We start from the raw sequence: 13,695 nt of genomic DNA on the forward strand, positions 1-13,695 counted from the left end.
TGTTAATGGCAAATCGTGACTTTTATTCCATCCAACCAACAATAGAAATGTGTCCTCAGCCTTCAGGAGATGGGAAAGAGATCTAGAGTTTCTGGCCAGCCTAAGCTACACATGAAACTGTCAGGAGCTAGGAAGACGGCTCGGCTCAGCAGTTAAAGGCACTTGACTGCAAAACCGGTTGAATTTCCAAGCCACCCATGTAAGCAAACACAAAAAGTTGTATAAACATCTGGTATTCACTTGCAAGGGCAAAAGACCCTGTTGTATTGGGGGGGGGGGGATGTGAAAACTTTAAGTAGTACTTTAAAAAATATACTTAGGGGCTGGAGAGATGGCTTAATGGTTAAAGGCGCTTACTTGCAAAATCTGGCTGCCTGAGTTCAAATCTCCAGTACCCACGTAAAGCCAGATGCACAAAGTGGCACATGCATCTGAAGTTCACTTGTAGCGGCAGAATGCTCTGTTACACTCATTCCATCTCTCGTTTTCTCTACTTAAAAATAAATGTTTTAAAAAATAAAAACAGGAAAAGCTGGGCATGGTGGCACACGCCTTTAATCCCAGCACTTGGGAGGCAGACATAGAAGGATCGCTGTGAATTAGAGGCCACTCTGAGAATACAGAGTGAGTTCCAGATCAGCCTGGGCCAAAGTGAGACCCTACCTCAAAACTCCACCCCCCAAAAAAAATTACTTGGGGCTGGAGATTGCTCAGTGGTTAAGGTGCATTCCTGCAAAGCCTAAGGACCAGGGTTCAATTACCCAGTACTCACATAAAGCCAAATGCACAAGATGGTGCATGTGTCTGGAGTTCATTTGCAGTGGCTTTCTCTCTCTCTCTCTCTGCCTCTCTTAGATAAATAAAAATTTTAAAAATTACTTGGTTGCATATCATTTTTTGTTTATATTTTTACTTATTTGAGAGAGGGGGAGAGAGAATGGGCAAGCCAGGACCTCTTGTCACTGCAAACAAACTCCAATTGCATGTAGCACTTTTTATGTGAGTACTGGAAAATTGAACATGAGCCAACAGGCTTTGCATGCAAGCAAGCTAGAGTAAAGACAGCTTTCCATCAGCTGCAGACAAATTACCTGTGTAGCAGAAAAAGGAAGGGCAGATACTTGGGACTTCTACATAATTAGTAGGTTAGCATATGAAAGAAAAGGCTATGAAACAAAGCACAATCAAATAGCTGAAAGAATCAGAGGCAATGTCAACTCAGATTTACTAACTGGCTCAAAAATATCTTTTTCCCATGGGCTGGAGAGATGGCTGAGCGAGCGGTTAAGCACTTGCCTGTGAAGCCAAAGGACCCCGGTTCGAGGCTCCATTCCCCAGGACCCATGTTAGCCAGATGCACACACATCTGGAGTTCGTTTGCAGTGGCTGGAAGCCCTGACTTGCCCATTCTCTCTCAGCTCCCCCCCCACACGTCGCTCTCAAATAAATAAAAATAAAAACAAAAAAATTAAAATATATTTTCCCAATCTCTGAAATCAGTTCAAATTCTGTTATTTTTTTCTAAATTCAAAACTATGAAAGCTTCTTGAATTAAAATTTTATGAAATCAAGTTACTTATAAATGTTACTTCATGCAAAGTCATTTAATTAGCTCAGTTTCCTCATGATTCCTGTAGAGTGAAGAGTAATAAAAACAGGATAAGTACATTTCTATCACTGCAAGAACAGATAGGAAAGGCCACAATGCAAAAGGAATGCCCAAGATGGCAACAGACTAAGGTGACTATCTAGGCCCATTTGTTGTATTTCACAATTTTCCCAAAGTCTACCTTGTTCAACAAGTAAGCAATAACATCTAAACTTGCTAAGACTGTTCTGAGCACTTTATATAGATAAACCAACTTCATCCTAAAATCTTTTACTATACCCAGTTTAGAAGACTAGGCAAAGTAGGCAGCTGCCAACACATCACAGGCTGCAAAGCTGTAGAGCCAGAGTCAGAATCCAGTCATTCTGCATCCAAGTCTGCAGTAATCATAAACTATGAAACATACATACATACATACATACAGGTGTATGTGAGTGCCATGAAACGTTCCACAGTATACATGTGGAAGGCAGAAGATAACTAACTACAAGGTGTCTGGGCTCCACCTTCCTTGAGACAGGGTCTCTTGCTGCAGCCAACAAACTGCCAGGCTGCAGAAGAAAGTCAGACTAGAGGCCCCAGAAGCTCTGGGTTCTCCTGGCTCCACCTCCCATTGTTGTAGGCGCTTTGGGATCACAGACACCTGTGCCATTTTGCATCCAGATCCACATGGGTGCTGACGAACTGAGCCTGGGAATGCAGTTTTTGCAATCAAGTCTGTTTAGCCACTGAGCCATCTCCCAGCCCTGAAACTGTATCAGTAAGGTAACAAATATGGACTGGGAATTAAGATTTGGATTACCAATACTAAAAAAGCAACCGAAAAAATAAATAAATAAAAAAGAATGAGCCTGGTGTTGTAGCTCATGCCTTTAATCCCAGCACTTGGGGGGATTGCTGTGAGTTCGAGGCCAAACTAGGAATACATAGTGAGTTCTAGGTCAGCCTGAGCAAGAATGACACCCTACCTTGGGAAAAAAGGGGGGGGTGGGCAACTGAAGGGGTTGGAGAGATGGCTTAGTGGTTAAGGTGCTTGTCTGCAAAGCCAAAGGACCCAGGGGTTCGATTCCCCAGGACCAAGTAGGCTAGATGCACAAGGTGGTACATGCGTCTAGAGTTTGTTTGCAGTGACTGGACGCCCTGGAGTGCCCATTCTCTATCTGCCTCTTTCTCTGTCTTTCTTTTTGGGGGGGATTTTTTGAGGTAGAGTCTCACTCTAGTCCAGGCAGACCTGGAACTCACTATGTAGTCTCAGGGTGGCCTTGAACTCACAGCAATCCACCACCTTCCTCTGCCTCCCAAGTGCTGGGATTAAAGATGTGCGCCATGCCCAGCTGCTTTTTTTTTTTTAATGTTTTATTTTTATTTATTTATTTAAGAAAGGGAAAGAGCCGGACGTGGTGGCGCACACCTTTAATCCCAGCACTCGGGAGGCAGGGGTAGGAGGATGGCCATGAGTTGGAGGTCACCCTGAGCTAGAGTAAGACCCTACCTTGGAAAACTAAAAAAAAAAAAAAAGGCACTGAAAGCAGTGGTTTGTTTATTGCTAGCAAAGTCCTACTCAGCAGGGACTTATACTATATACTGGATTATACAGAAAATCAAAATTTAAAGAAGAATCTTTTAGACAGATAGATAAATATAAAGCGTTTTGGTTTGGGCTTGAAAAGTAAAGTTAAAACATTTAGGAGGGCTGGAGAGATGGCTTAGCGGTTAAGCACTTGCCTGTGAAGCCTAAGAACCCCAGTTCTAGGCTCGATTCCCCAGGACCCACGTTAGCCAGATGTACAAGGTGGCACATGTGTCTGGAGCTTTTGTTTAGTTTTGTTTTTGCAGGGGCCAGAGGCCCTGGCACTCCAATTATCTCTATCTGCCTCCTCTACCCCCACCCCCATGTCTCAAATAAACAAAAAGTTTAAAAAAAAATTAGAAAGTCAGGCGCGGTGGTGCACGCCTTTAATCCCAATACTCAGGAGGCAGAGGAAGTATGATTACCTTGACTTCAAGGCCACCCCGAAATTACCTAGCAAATTCCAGATCAGCCTGTGCTAGTGAGACCCTACCTTGAAAAACCAAAAAAGAGGGAAGGGGGCTGGAAGGATGGCTTAGCAGTTAAGGTGTTTGCCTGCAAAGCCAAAGGACCCAGGTTTGAATCCCCAGGACCACATTAGCCAGATGCACAAGGGAGGGCATGTATCTGGAGTTCATTTGCAGTGCCTAGAAGCCCTGACATGCATGCATGCATGCATCTCTCTCTCTCTCTCTCTCTCTCTCTCTCTCTCTCTCTCTCTCTCTCTCCCTCCCTCCCTCCCTCCCTCCCCCCCCCTCTGTCAAATATATAAAACAACATAATTTTAAAAGTATATAAGTGGGCTAGAAAGATGGCTCAGCAGTTAAAGCACTTGCTTGCTAAAGCCTAAGGACCCAGGTTCAATTCCCCAGTACCTATGTAAAGCCAGATACACACAAAAAAAATTTTCTTAATTGAGCTGGGCATGGTGACACACACCTTTAACCCCAGCACCAGAGAGGCCAAGGTAGGAGGATCACCTTCCACCCTGTGACTACATAGTGAATTCCAGGTCAGCCCAGGCTAGAGCAAGACCCTACATAGAAAAACCAAGAAAAATAGAAAGTACATAATAGAGCTGGCATGGTAGCACATACCTATAATCCCTGGACTTGGGAGACTGAAGTGGGAGAATCACTGCAGATTCAAGACAAGGCTGGGCTACACAGTGAGTTCAAAGCCAAGACCATGTCACAAAACAAAGACATTCGGACTGGTGAGAATGGTCAGATTAAGGCATTTGCCTGCAAAACTTAAGGGCCTGGGTCCAACTCCCCAGTATCCACGTAAAGCCAGATACACAAGATGGCACATGCATCTGGAGTTCATTGTTTTTCAAGGTAGCGTCTCACTCTAGCCCAGGCTGACCTGAATTCACGATGTAGTCTCAAACCCAGGTCCTTAGTTTTGCAGGCAAATGCCTTAACTGCTAAGCTATCTTTCCAGTGCCTCCCCCCCACGTGTGTTTAATTTTGACGAAGTGTAATTTATTTGCAATTCTTGATTTTTTAATTTTATTTTTATTTATTTATTTGAGAGTGATAGAGAGAGAATGGGCACGCCAGGGCTTCCAGCCACTGCAAATGAACTACAGATGCATGCATCTGGCTAACGTGGGTCCTGGGGAATCAAGCCTCGAACTGGGGTCCTTAGGCTTCACAGGCTAGCACTTAACCGCTAAGCTATCTCTCCAGCCCCAGTTCTTGGTTTGTTTGTTTGTTTTTTGCTGGCGGGGGAGGGTTCAAGGCAGGGTCTTGCACTAGCCTAGGCTGACCTGGAATTCACTGTGTAGTCTCAGGCTGGCCTCAAACTCACAGTGATCCTCCTACCTCTGCCTCCCAATGCTGGGATTAAAGGCACATGCTACCACACACAATTGCAATTTATTCTTTTGCCCAATATTTTTTTGAATGTGACTATCTAGCTGTCTCACCACTATTTGTTGAAATGCTTAACTTAAGCATTATCATTATTATCAACTATAAGTTGCACAAAGTGACACATGCATCTGGAGTTCATTTGCAGCAGCTACAGGTCCCAGTACACTCATATTCATTCATACTCTCTCTCTCCTTGTAAATAATAAAATTTAAAAAAAATCATAGGGCTGGGCATGGTAGCTCACACCTATAATCTGAACACTTGGGAGGCTGAGGAAGGACTATCACATGTTCAAGATCAGTCTGGGCACTAAAGAGATGGCTCAGCAGTTAAAAGCATTGTTTGGAAAGCCTGATGGCCTGAATTTGATTGCCCAGTACCCATATAAAGCCATAGGCACAAAGTGGTGCATGCATCCAGAGATCTGCAGCTCGTTTGCAGTGGCAAGAGGCCCTGGCACACCCACTAATTCATCCAATCCCTCTTTCTCTCTCTCCACCCTTCGCAAACAAACAAACATATAAAAGTAAGAAAGAGGGGCTGGAGAGATGGCTTAGCAGTTAAGCACTTGCCTATGAAGCGTAAGGACCCTGGTTTGAGGCTCAACTCCCCAACCCACATTAGCCAGATGCACAGGTGGACGCACACATCTGGAGTTCATTTGCAGTGGCTAGAAGCCATGGCACACCCATTCTCTCCCTCCCTCTCTCCCTCCCTCCCTCTCTCCCTCTCTCTCTCTTTCTCTCTCTCTGCCTCTTGTCTGTCACTGTCAAATAAATAGACATTTTTTTTAAAGTAAGAAAGGGGCTGGAGAGATGGCTTAGCGGTTAAGCGCTTGCCTGTGAAGCCTAAGGACCTCGGTTCGAGGCTTGATTCCCCAGGACCCACATAAGCCAGATGCACGAGGGGGCGCACACCCATTCTCTCCCTCCTTCCCTCCCTCCCTCTCTTTGTGTGTCACTCTTAAATAAATAAGTAACAATAATAAACCAAAAAAAAATGTTTTTAAAAAAGAAAGAAAGAAGCTGGGCATGGTGGCGCACACCTTTAATCCCAGCACTCGGGAGGCAGAGGTAAGAGGACTGCCGTGAGTTCGAGGCCACCTGAGACTCCATAGTGAATTCCAGGTCAGCCTGGGCTACAGTGAAACCCTACCTCAAAAAAAAGAAAAGATTAGTCTGTGCTACATAATGACTTTGAGGCCAAACTGAGTTAGAGTGAGAACCTGCTTCAAAAAATAAATCTTTTTTTTTTTTTTTTTTTTGGTTTTTCAAGGTAGGGTCTCACTCTAGCCCAGGCTGACCTGGAATTCACTATGGAGTCTCAGGGTGGCCTTGAACTCACAGTGATCCTCCTACCTCTGCCTTTGAGTGCTGGACTTAAAGGCGTGTGCCACCATGCCTGGCTTAAAAAAAAATAATTTTTTAAAAGGCCAGAGGTTGAAGAGATGGCTCAGTGGGTAAGAGCTCTCTTCTATGTAATCTTGAGGTCCAGAGTTTGAGCCCTAGCACCCACACATAAAAAGCCAAGACTGACTATACACATGTACAACCCCAGCACTGAGGGAGATGGAGACAGGAGAACTGCTAGGTTCACAGGTTTGCCAGTCTAACAAAGTGAGCACTCCAATTTCAGTAACATACTCTGTCTCAAGAAAATGAGGCAGAAGAGCAATAGAGGATGACACCTCCTCAGCACATATCCACAGGACATGGCATCTGCACACATAGTGTATATGCCATATACATGAAAAGAGGAGCAGGTGTGGTAGTGCAGTCAGAGATCCCAGCACTTGAGAGGTGGAGGTGAGAGTTATAGGAGTTAAAGGTCATCCCCTACAATGCAACGTGGGCTACATGAGACCCTGCCTCAAAACAAACAAAAAAAAACAAAAACAAAAAAAGAAGAAGCGGGCTTGGTGGTGCACACCTTTAATCCCAGCACTTAGGAGGCAGAGGTAGGAGGACTGCCATAAATTCAAGGCCACCATGAGACTACATAGCGAATTCCAGGTCAGCCTGAGCAAGAGAAATAAAAACTATTGTCCACACAAAAATTTGTATACAAAAGTTCATAGCAGAGTGTTTTAGAACGGCCCAAAAGTGGGAATAACTTAATGAATGGATAAACAAAATGTGGAATATCCACACAGTAGCATATTATTCACATAAAATGAATACTGACAGATGCTACATGAGCCCTGAAAACACTGGCTTTTTTTTTTTTTTTTTTTTTTTTGGTTTTTCAAGGTAGGGTCTCACTCTGGTCCAGGCTGACGTGGAATTAACTACCTAGTCTCAGGGTGGCCTTGAACTCTCGACAATCCTCCTACCTCTGCCTCCCAAGTGCTAGGATTAAAGGGTGGGCCACCACACCCGGCTTGAAAACAATGTTATGTGAAAGAAGCCAGACACAAATAGCTACACTGTACAATTCCAGTTAAATGAGATATCCAGAATAAGTAAATCTATCGCTTCTTGGACTTTTGGATAAGATCAAGTGCAAAATAAGCAAATCTATACACACAAATAGCCAGGAGATGATGACAAGGAGAGAACGAGTGCTGAAGAGCACATGATTTCACTTTGGGGAAATGAAGGCATGCTGGAATTACGTAGGGGTACCGTTTGGTAGTCTGAATGTATGCCCCACATAGACTCGGGTGTTTTATTAAAGATTCCCATTTGGGTCTCTAGCTGCCTGGCTGGAGGAGGTTTCTCTGGGGCAGATCCTTGGGTACAGCCCTAAGGTGTGTTTGGGGGCGGGTCCCAGACCAAAGGTATGCACAGAGGTTTGAGCTCTAGGTAATAGGGGAGGGAGGACCCCTATCGCTTCCTGCCCATCTGTACTTGCTGCTTTTGGTTTTTGCTGGCAGGTTAGTTAAGGTTTCTCTCTTAGCTTAGAATTTTTTTTCTTTTTTCCGGGGGGGGGGGCCAGTTAGGGTCTCACTCTGATCCAGGCTGACCTGGAATTAATTATGTATTCTCAGGGTAGCCTTGAACTCTCAGTGATCCCCCTAGCTCTGCCTCCCAAGTGCTGGGAATTAAAGGTGTGCACCACCACACCGGGCTTCTCTCTCAGCTTACTTTTAAGAATGGGAGTCAGGGGCTGGAGAGATGGCTTAGCAGTTAAGTGCTTGCCTGTGAAGCCTAAGGACCCCAGTTCAAGGCTCGATTCCCCAGGACTCACATAAGCCGGATGCACAGGTAGCGCATGCATCTGGAGTTTATATGAAGTGGCTAGAGAGCCTGGTACGCCCATTCTCTATCTATCTGCCTCTTTGTCTGTACCTCTCAAATAAATAAAAATTAAAATTAAAAATTTTAAAAAAGGGGGCTAGAGAGATGGCTTAGTGGTTAGGTGCTTGCTTGTGAAGCCTAAGGACCCCGGTTCAAGGCTCCATTCGTCAGGACCCATGTAAGCCAGATGCACAAAGTGCTGCATGCACCTGGAGTTCATTTGCAGTGGCTGGAGGCCCTGGTGCACCCACTCTCTATCTATCTGCCTCTTTCTCTCCCTCTCTCTCTAAAATACACACACACACACACACACACACACACACACACACACAAAGAATGGGAGTCAGCTTCTTCTGCCATAGATGGAACTTCCCCCAGGATCTGTAAGCTTGAAATAAACCCCTTCCTCCTATAGTGTGTGTCTGTTTGGATGCTCATCCCATCAACATTAAGCTGTCTACAACATATGAATACACTGAAAACTACCGAACTGTGCGCATAGGGTGAAGTCTATGGCATACTGAGCTAGAGAGATGGCTTGCTTGCAAAGCCTGACAGGCCAGATTCAGTTCCCCAGAACCCATGTAAAGCTAGATGCACAAAGTCACACATGCATCTGGAATTCATTTGCAGTGGCAAGAGGTCCTGGTGCACATGTCACCCTCAAATAAATAAATAAGCCTTACTCCAACAGTGCTTAATTCATTCCATGTTTTATCTATATAAATTAACAGTATGTGCAGAAAAAGTTGACCTACAGCCAGGTGTGATGGTGCACGCCTTTACTCCCAGCACTTGGAAGGCAAAGGTAGGAGGACTGCCATGAGTTTGAGACCACACTGACTACACAGTGAATTCCAGGTCAGCCTGGGCTACAGCGAAACCCTACCTCGAAAAAACACACACCAAAAAAAAGTTCATCTAACATCAAAAACCAAAACTATGCTGTATTGTTGGAAAGTAGGGACCATCCTGAATATATGCGCTTTAAAAAACAAAGGGAGGAGCCGGGTGTAGTGACACCTTTAATCCCAGCACTTGGGAGGCAGAGGTAGGTGGATCGCTGTGAGTGTGAGGCCACCCCGAGACTACATAGTGAGTTCCAGGTCAGCGTGGACTAGAGTGAGACCCTACCTCGAAAAAAAACAAAGGGAGGCCTGTGGCTTAGCAGTTATGACACTTGCCTGCAAAGCCTAAGGAGCCTTGTGATTCCCTAGACCCCACATAAGCCAGATGCACAAGGTGGCACATGCATCTGGAGTTCATTTGCAGTGGCCCTAGTGCGCCCATTCATTCTATCAAATAAACAAATGATGAATTTAAAAACAAAGGGAGGGAGGCAGGAATGGTGTGGTATGCTTTTTTTTGGTTTTTCAAAGTAGTATCTCACCCTAGCCCAGGCTGACCTGGAATAGTCTCAGGGTGGCCTTGAACTAACTGCAATCCTCCTACCTCTGCCTCATAAATGCTGAGATTAAAGGCATGAGCCACCATGCCCAGCTGGAACACGCCTTTAACCCTAGCACTCAGGAGGCAGGGGTCAGCCTGGGACTACAAAGTGAGTTCCAAGTCAGCTTGGGCTACAGTGAGACTACTTAGCAGCAGCAAGACAGGAAAAACTCCCATTTTCGTTAATAAAAAGTTCTATTCAGTAGTCAACAGATAAATTAGAAGTTTATATTCAATTCATCTGGTCAACCCCATTTTAAAATTCAAATTAAGGAGACATTTTAAAAACTTGGTCTTGGGCTAGAGAAATGGGTCAGCGGTTAAAGGTGCTTGCTTGCAGAGTCTACCAGGCTAGGTTCAATTCCCCAGAACTCATGTAAAGATAGATGCACAAAGTGGTACATGCACTGGAGTTTGTTTGCAGTGGCAAGAAACCTTGGCATACCCATACACTCTCTCCTGTATGCCTCTTTCTCTCTCTCAAATAAAAAAAAAATAATTATGGGCTGGAGAGATTGCTTAGTAGTTAAGGCACTTGCTTGTGAAGCCTAAGGACACATGTTCGACTCTCCACGTCCCATGTAAGCCAGACACAAGGAGACATAAGCATGCATAGCTACACATGCGCACTAGGTGGCACACACATTTGGAGTTCAATTTCAGTGGCTGGAGGCCCTGGCACAACAACCAACCCTCCCTCCCTCCCTCCCTCCCTCCCTCCCTCCCTCCCTCTCTCATAAAAAAAAATATTAAAAATTTTTAAAGACAATAAATACTTTGGGCTGGAGATGGTTTAGTGATTAACACTTTTGCCTGCAAAGCCAAAGGACCCAAGTTCAATTCCTAGGACCAATATAAGCCAGATGTACAAGGTAATGCATGTGTCTAGAGTTCATTTGAAGTGCCTGGAGGCCCTTACTTGCCCATTCTCTTCCTCTATCTGCCTCTTTCTCATAAATAAATAAATAGCCAGGTGTGATGGCACATACCTTTAATCCCAGCACTCAGAAGGCAGAGGTATGAGAATCACCATGAGTTTGAGGCCACCCTGGGACTACAAAGTTAATTTCAGGTCAGTCTGAGCCAGAGTGAGACCCTACCTCAAAATAAATAAATAAATAGATAGATAGATAAAATATTTTTTGAAAGCTTTGTCTTAACCAAAAAAATGTCCCTCACTCAGAAACAATACTGGTTTAGAGTTCTTTTTAAGCAGTGAAACTCCTACTGTTCTATTACAAAGAAAAGTTAGCCTTGGGGTGGAGGGATGGCTTAGTGGATAAGGCACTCGCCTGCAAAGCCAAAAGACCCAGGTTCAATTCCCACGACCCACATAAGCCAAGATGCACAAAGTGGTGCATGCTTATCGAGTTCGCTTGCAGCAGGTGAATGACCTGGTGCACCCATTCTATCTGCCTGTCTCTCAAATAAATAAAATAAAGTAAATTTTAAAAAAAGTTAGCCTAAATGGAAATGTCTACCTTTCTGGGAAGTTTACTAACAGGTTAATTTTAGCTCCAGTTATACTATAAAGGTTTATAAACCTTCAAAATTTTTTAAAATCTTTTTTGAAGGTTTCACAATTTATTTATGTACAAAGAAATAGCATGATCTTTCACTGGGTGAGTGGATGGATGGTCTTGGAATAATCCATTCTAGGAAGGTCGCTTAGTCCAACTTTTATGAAGCCGATGTCCTTTGCGTACTGGCAGAAACACTGCCAAGCACATGCTCAGTCCATATTTCCCAATCAGATCACAGCAGTTTGAGCAGACGTGGCAAGAGTGGAAACCCTGGCCGAATTTTCACGGGTGACTCCAGTAGAGCTGCTGGTGACCCATCTTGTCTTTAGAAGTCCAAAGAGGAAAAAGACTTTAAAAATATTTTTATCTAGTTATTTATCTGCAAGCAGAGAGACAGAAGTGACAAAGACAGAGAATGGGAACTCCGGGGCCTCTAGCCACTGCAAACAAACTCTAGATGTCTGTACCACTTTGTACATCTGGCTTCACATGAGTACAGGGAAAATGAACCCAGATAGTTGAGGCTTTACAGGCAAGCACCTTAACCACTGGGCCATCTCGACAACCCCCAACACATTTATTTTTATTTTTATTTATTTATTTCACAAAGAAAGAGGGACAGGGAGATGAGGAAGAGGAGAGAGAGTGAATGAGCAGGTGGGCAGGCAGGCATGCCAGGACCTCCAGCCATTGCAAACAAACTTCAGATGCATGTGTCCCCTTGTGCATCTGGCTAACATAGGTCCTGGGGAATCGAACCTGGGTTCTTCGGTTTTGCAGGCAAACACTTTAACCACTAAGCCATCCCTCCAGCCCTCAAAAACACTTTAACAGACACTCTGACCTAAAATTTGGACAATTCGAAGGGAAAAAATATTGTGGTGAACTGGGACAGGACCAGCTTCCACACAGGTGCAGTGGGTAAATCAAGATGACTCACTCACTGCCAGCAGATTTACTCACATGCCTAAAGCAACAGAAACACACACCACCTCTTTTCTGAGCGTATCAGCATCCTCCTGGGTGCCACATAATTGCATGTGTTGGCCTTGGTGTATAAGAATACTATGACCCAGCTTGTTTGTATTTTCTTCCAACAGTGTTGACAGGTAACAGTGACTCATATTCCCCGGCCTCATCTGCCTATGCAATGATACATGCTGTCAGCACCTGGGGTTAAGAATGCAAACTGAGGCTACAAGTTATGTTCTCCCTTCCGTGACCCTAAATCTATATACAAATATGGAATGTCTACCCTTAGTGTCATCTGCGCCAAACCCAAGATCAACAACTGCCCCAGATTCAACTGTAGATTGTGGCACTAATATTGATTTGAGTAATATGACACAATCATTAGGAAAACACTAACCATTCTCTACAGGTAGTAAAGAAGTATGCTGATAGCTGATGTACACATGCTGACCAAATATTTTTAAGAGATAACCATAGTTTCAAATATTTTGTCTCATAAATCAAAGTTCCTGAAATGCCAAAACTAGACAGTATACAAACTGTATTCTGGAATACTCTGTAACCAAAAATATTTTGTCAGACCACACACCCACATTCTCAGCACTGAATAGATGGTCCACACAGATGCAAACACACTTCTTAGGTCTTAAAAATCTAGTTGGGAAGCAGAATAAAAACAAAAAGAAATTCACATTAGTACAGACTAAGAAAAAAAGGCAGAAAATCTAACACAAAAGAAGAGCAAACAAGCCGGGCGTGGTGGCGCACACCTTTAATCCCAGCACTTGGGAGGCAGAGGTAGGAGGATCTCCGAGAGTTCAAGGCCAGCCTGAGACTACATAGTGAATTCCAAGTCAGCCTGAGCCAGAGTGAGACCCTACCTCGAAAAACCAAAAAAAAAAAAAAAAAAAGAAGACGAAGAAGAAGAAGAAGAAGAGCAAACAGATCCCTCAGGTCAGGGTTGAAGCCATCAAAAAGGCTTCTCAAGAGACAGTGCTTATGTTGGCTCAGGGTAAAGAACCATGAATCCAAAGAGGATTTCAACAAAAAGAATGGCAGAAATGAAAGGCCAAGAGGGGGACTCACAGGAACAATGTAAAGATTGGCTACAACAAGGCCTCACAATGGGAAGAAATAAGAATTAAAACAAAAATATGAAAACCAGGCAACTGGGAAATGTGAACACCTCACCAAGAAGCGTGAGCTCCTTTTTTATTGCATGTATTTTTGCAGGTCATTATAGTATTATAATATTATATTATTATATATTATTAATTAATTAATTATATAATATTAATTAATTATATAATTATTAATATATATTATAATAGTATTCAAGTGTGCAAGATTTCATATACCCAAAGCACAAGTGGTGCACAAATATTCCAAAAGAGGTGGCATATCCCTGGGAGACAGGCCTCAAAGCGAGTACAAGGTGCAGATATTTCTAGG

The 13,695-nt window shown here is 43.8% G+C and overlaps 1 pseudogene; it reads right to left on the minus strand.

Annotated features, from left to right (window-relative positions):
* Nucleotides 1-11,363: 11,363 nt before the first annotated feature.
* On the minus strand, nucleotides 11,364-11,589 carry LOC101614307 (annotated as a pseudogene).
* Between the last annotated feature and the right edge of the window lie 2,106 nt (nucleotides 11,590-13,695).

Source organism: Jaculus jaculus, chromosome 1, assembly GCF_020740685.1.
Source record: "Jaculus jaculus isolate mJacJac1 chromosome 1, mJacJac1.mat.Y.cur, whole genome shotgun sequence".
NCBI lineage: Eukaryota > Metazoa > Chordata > Mammalia > Rodentia > Dipodidae > Jaculus > Jaculus jaculus.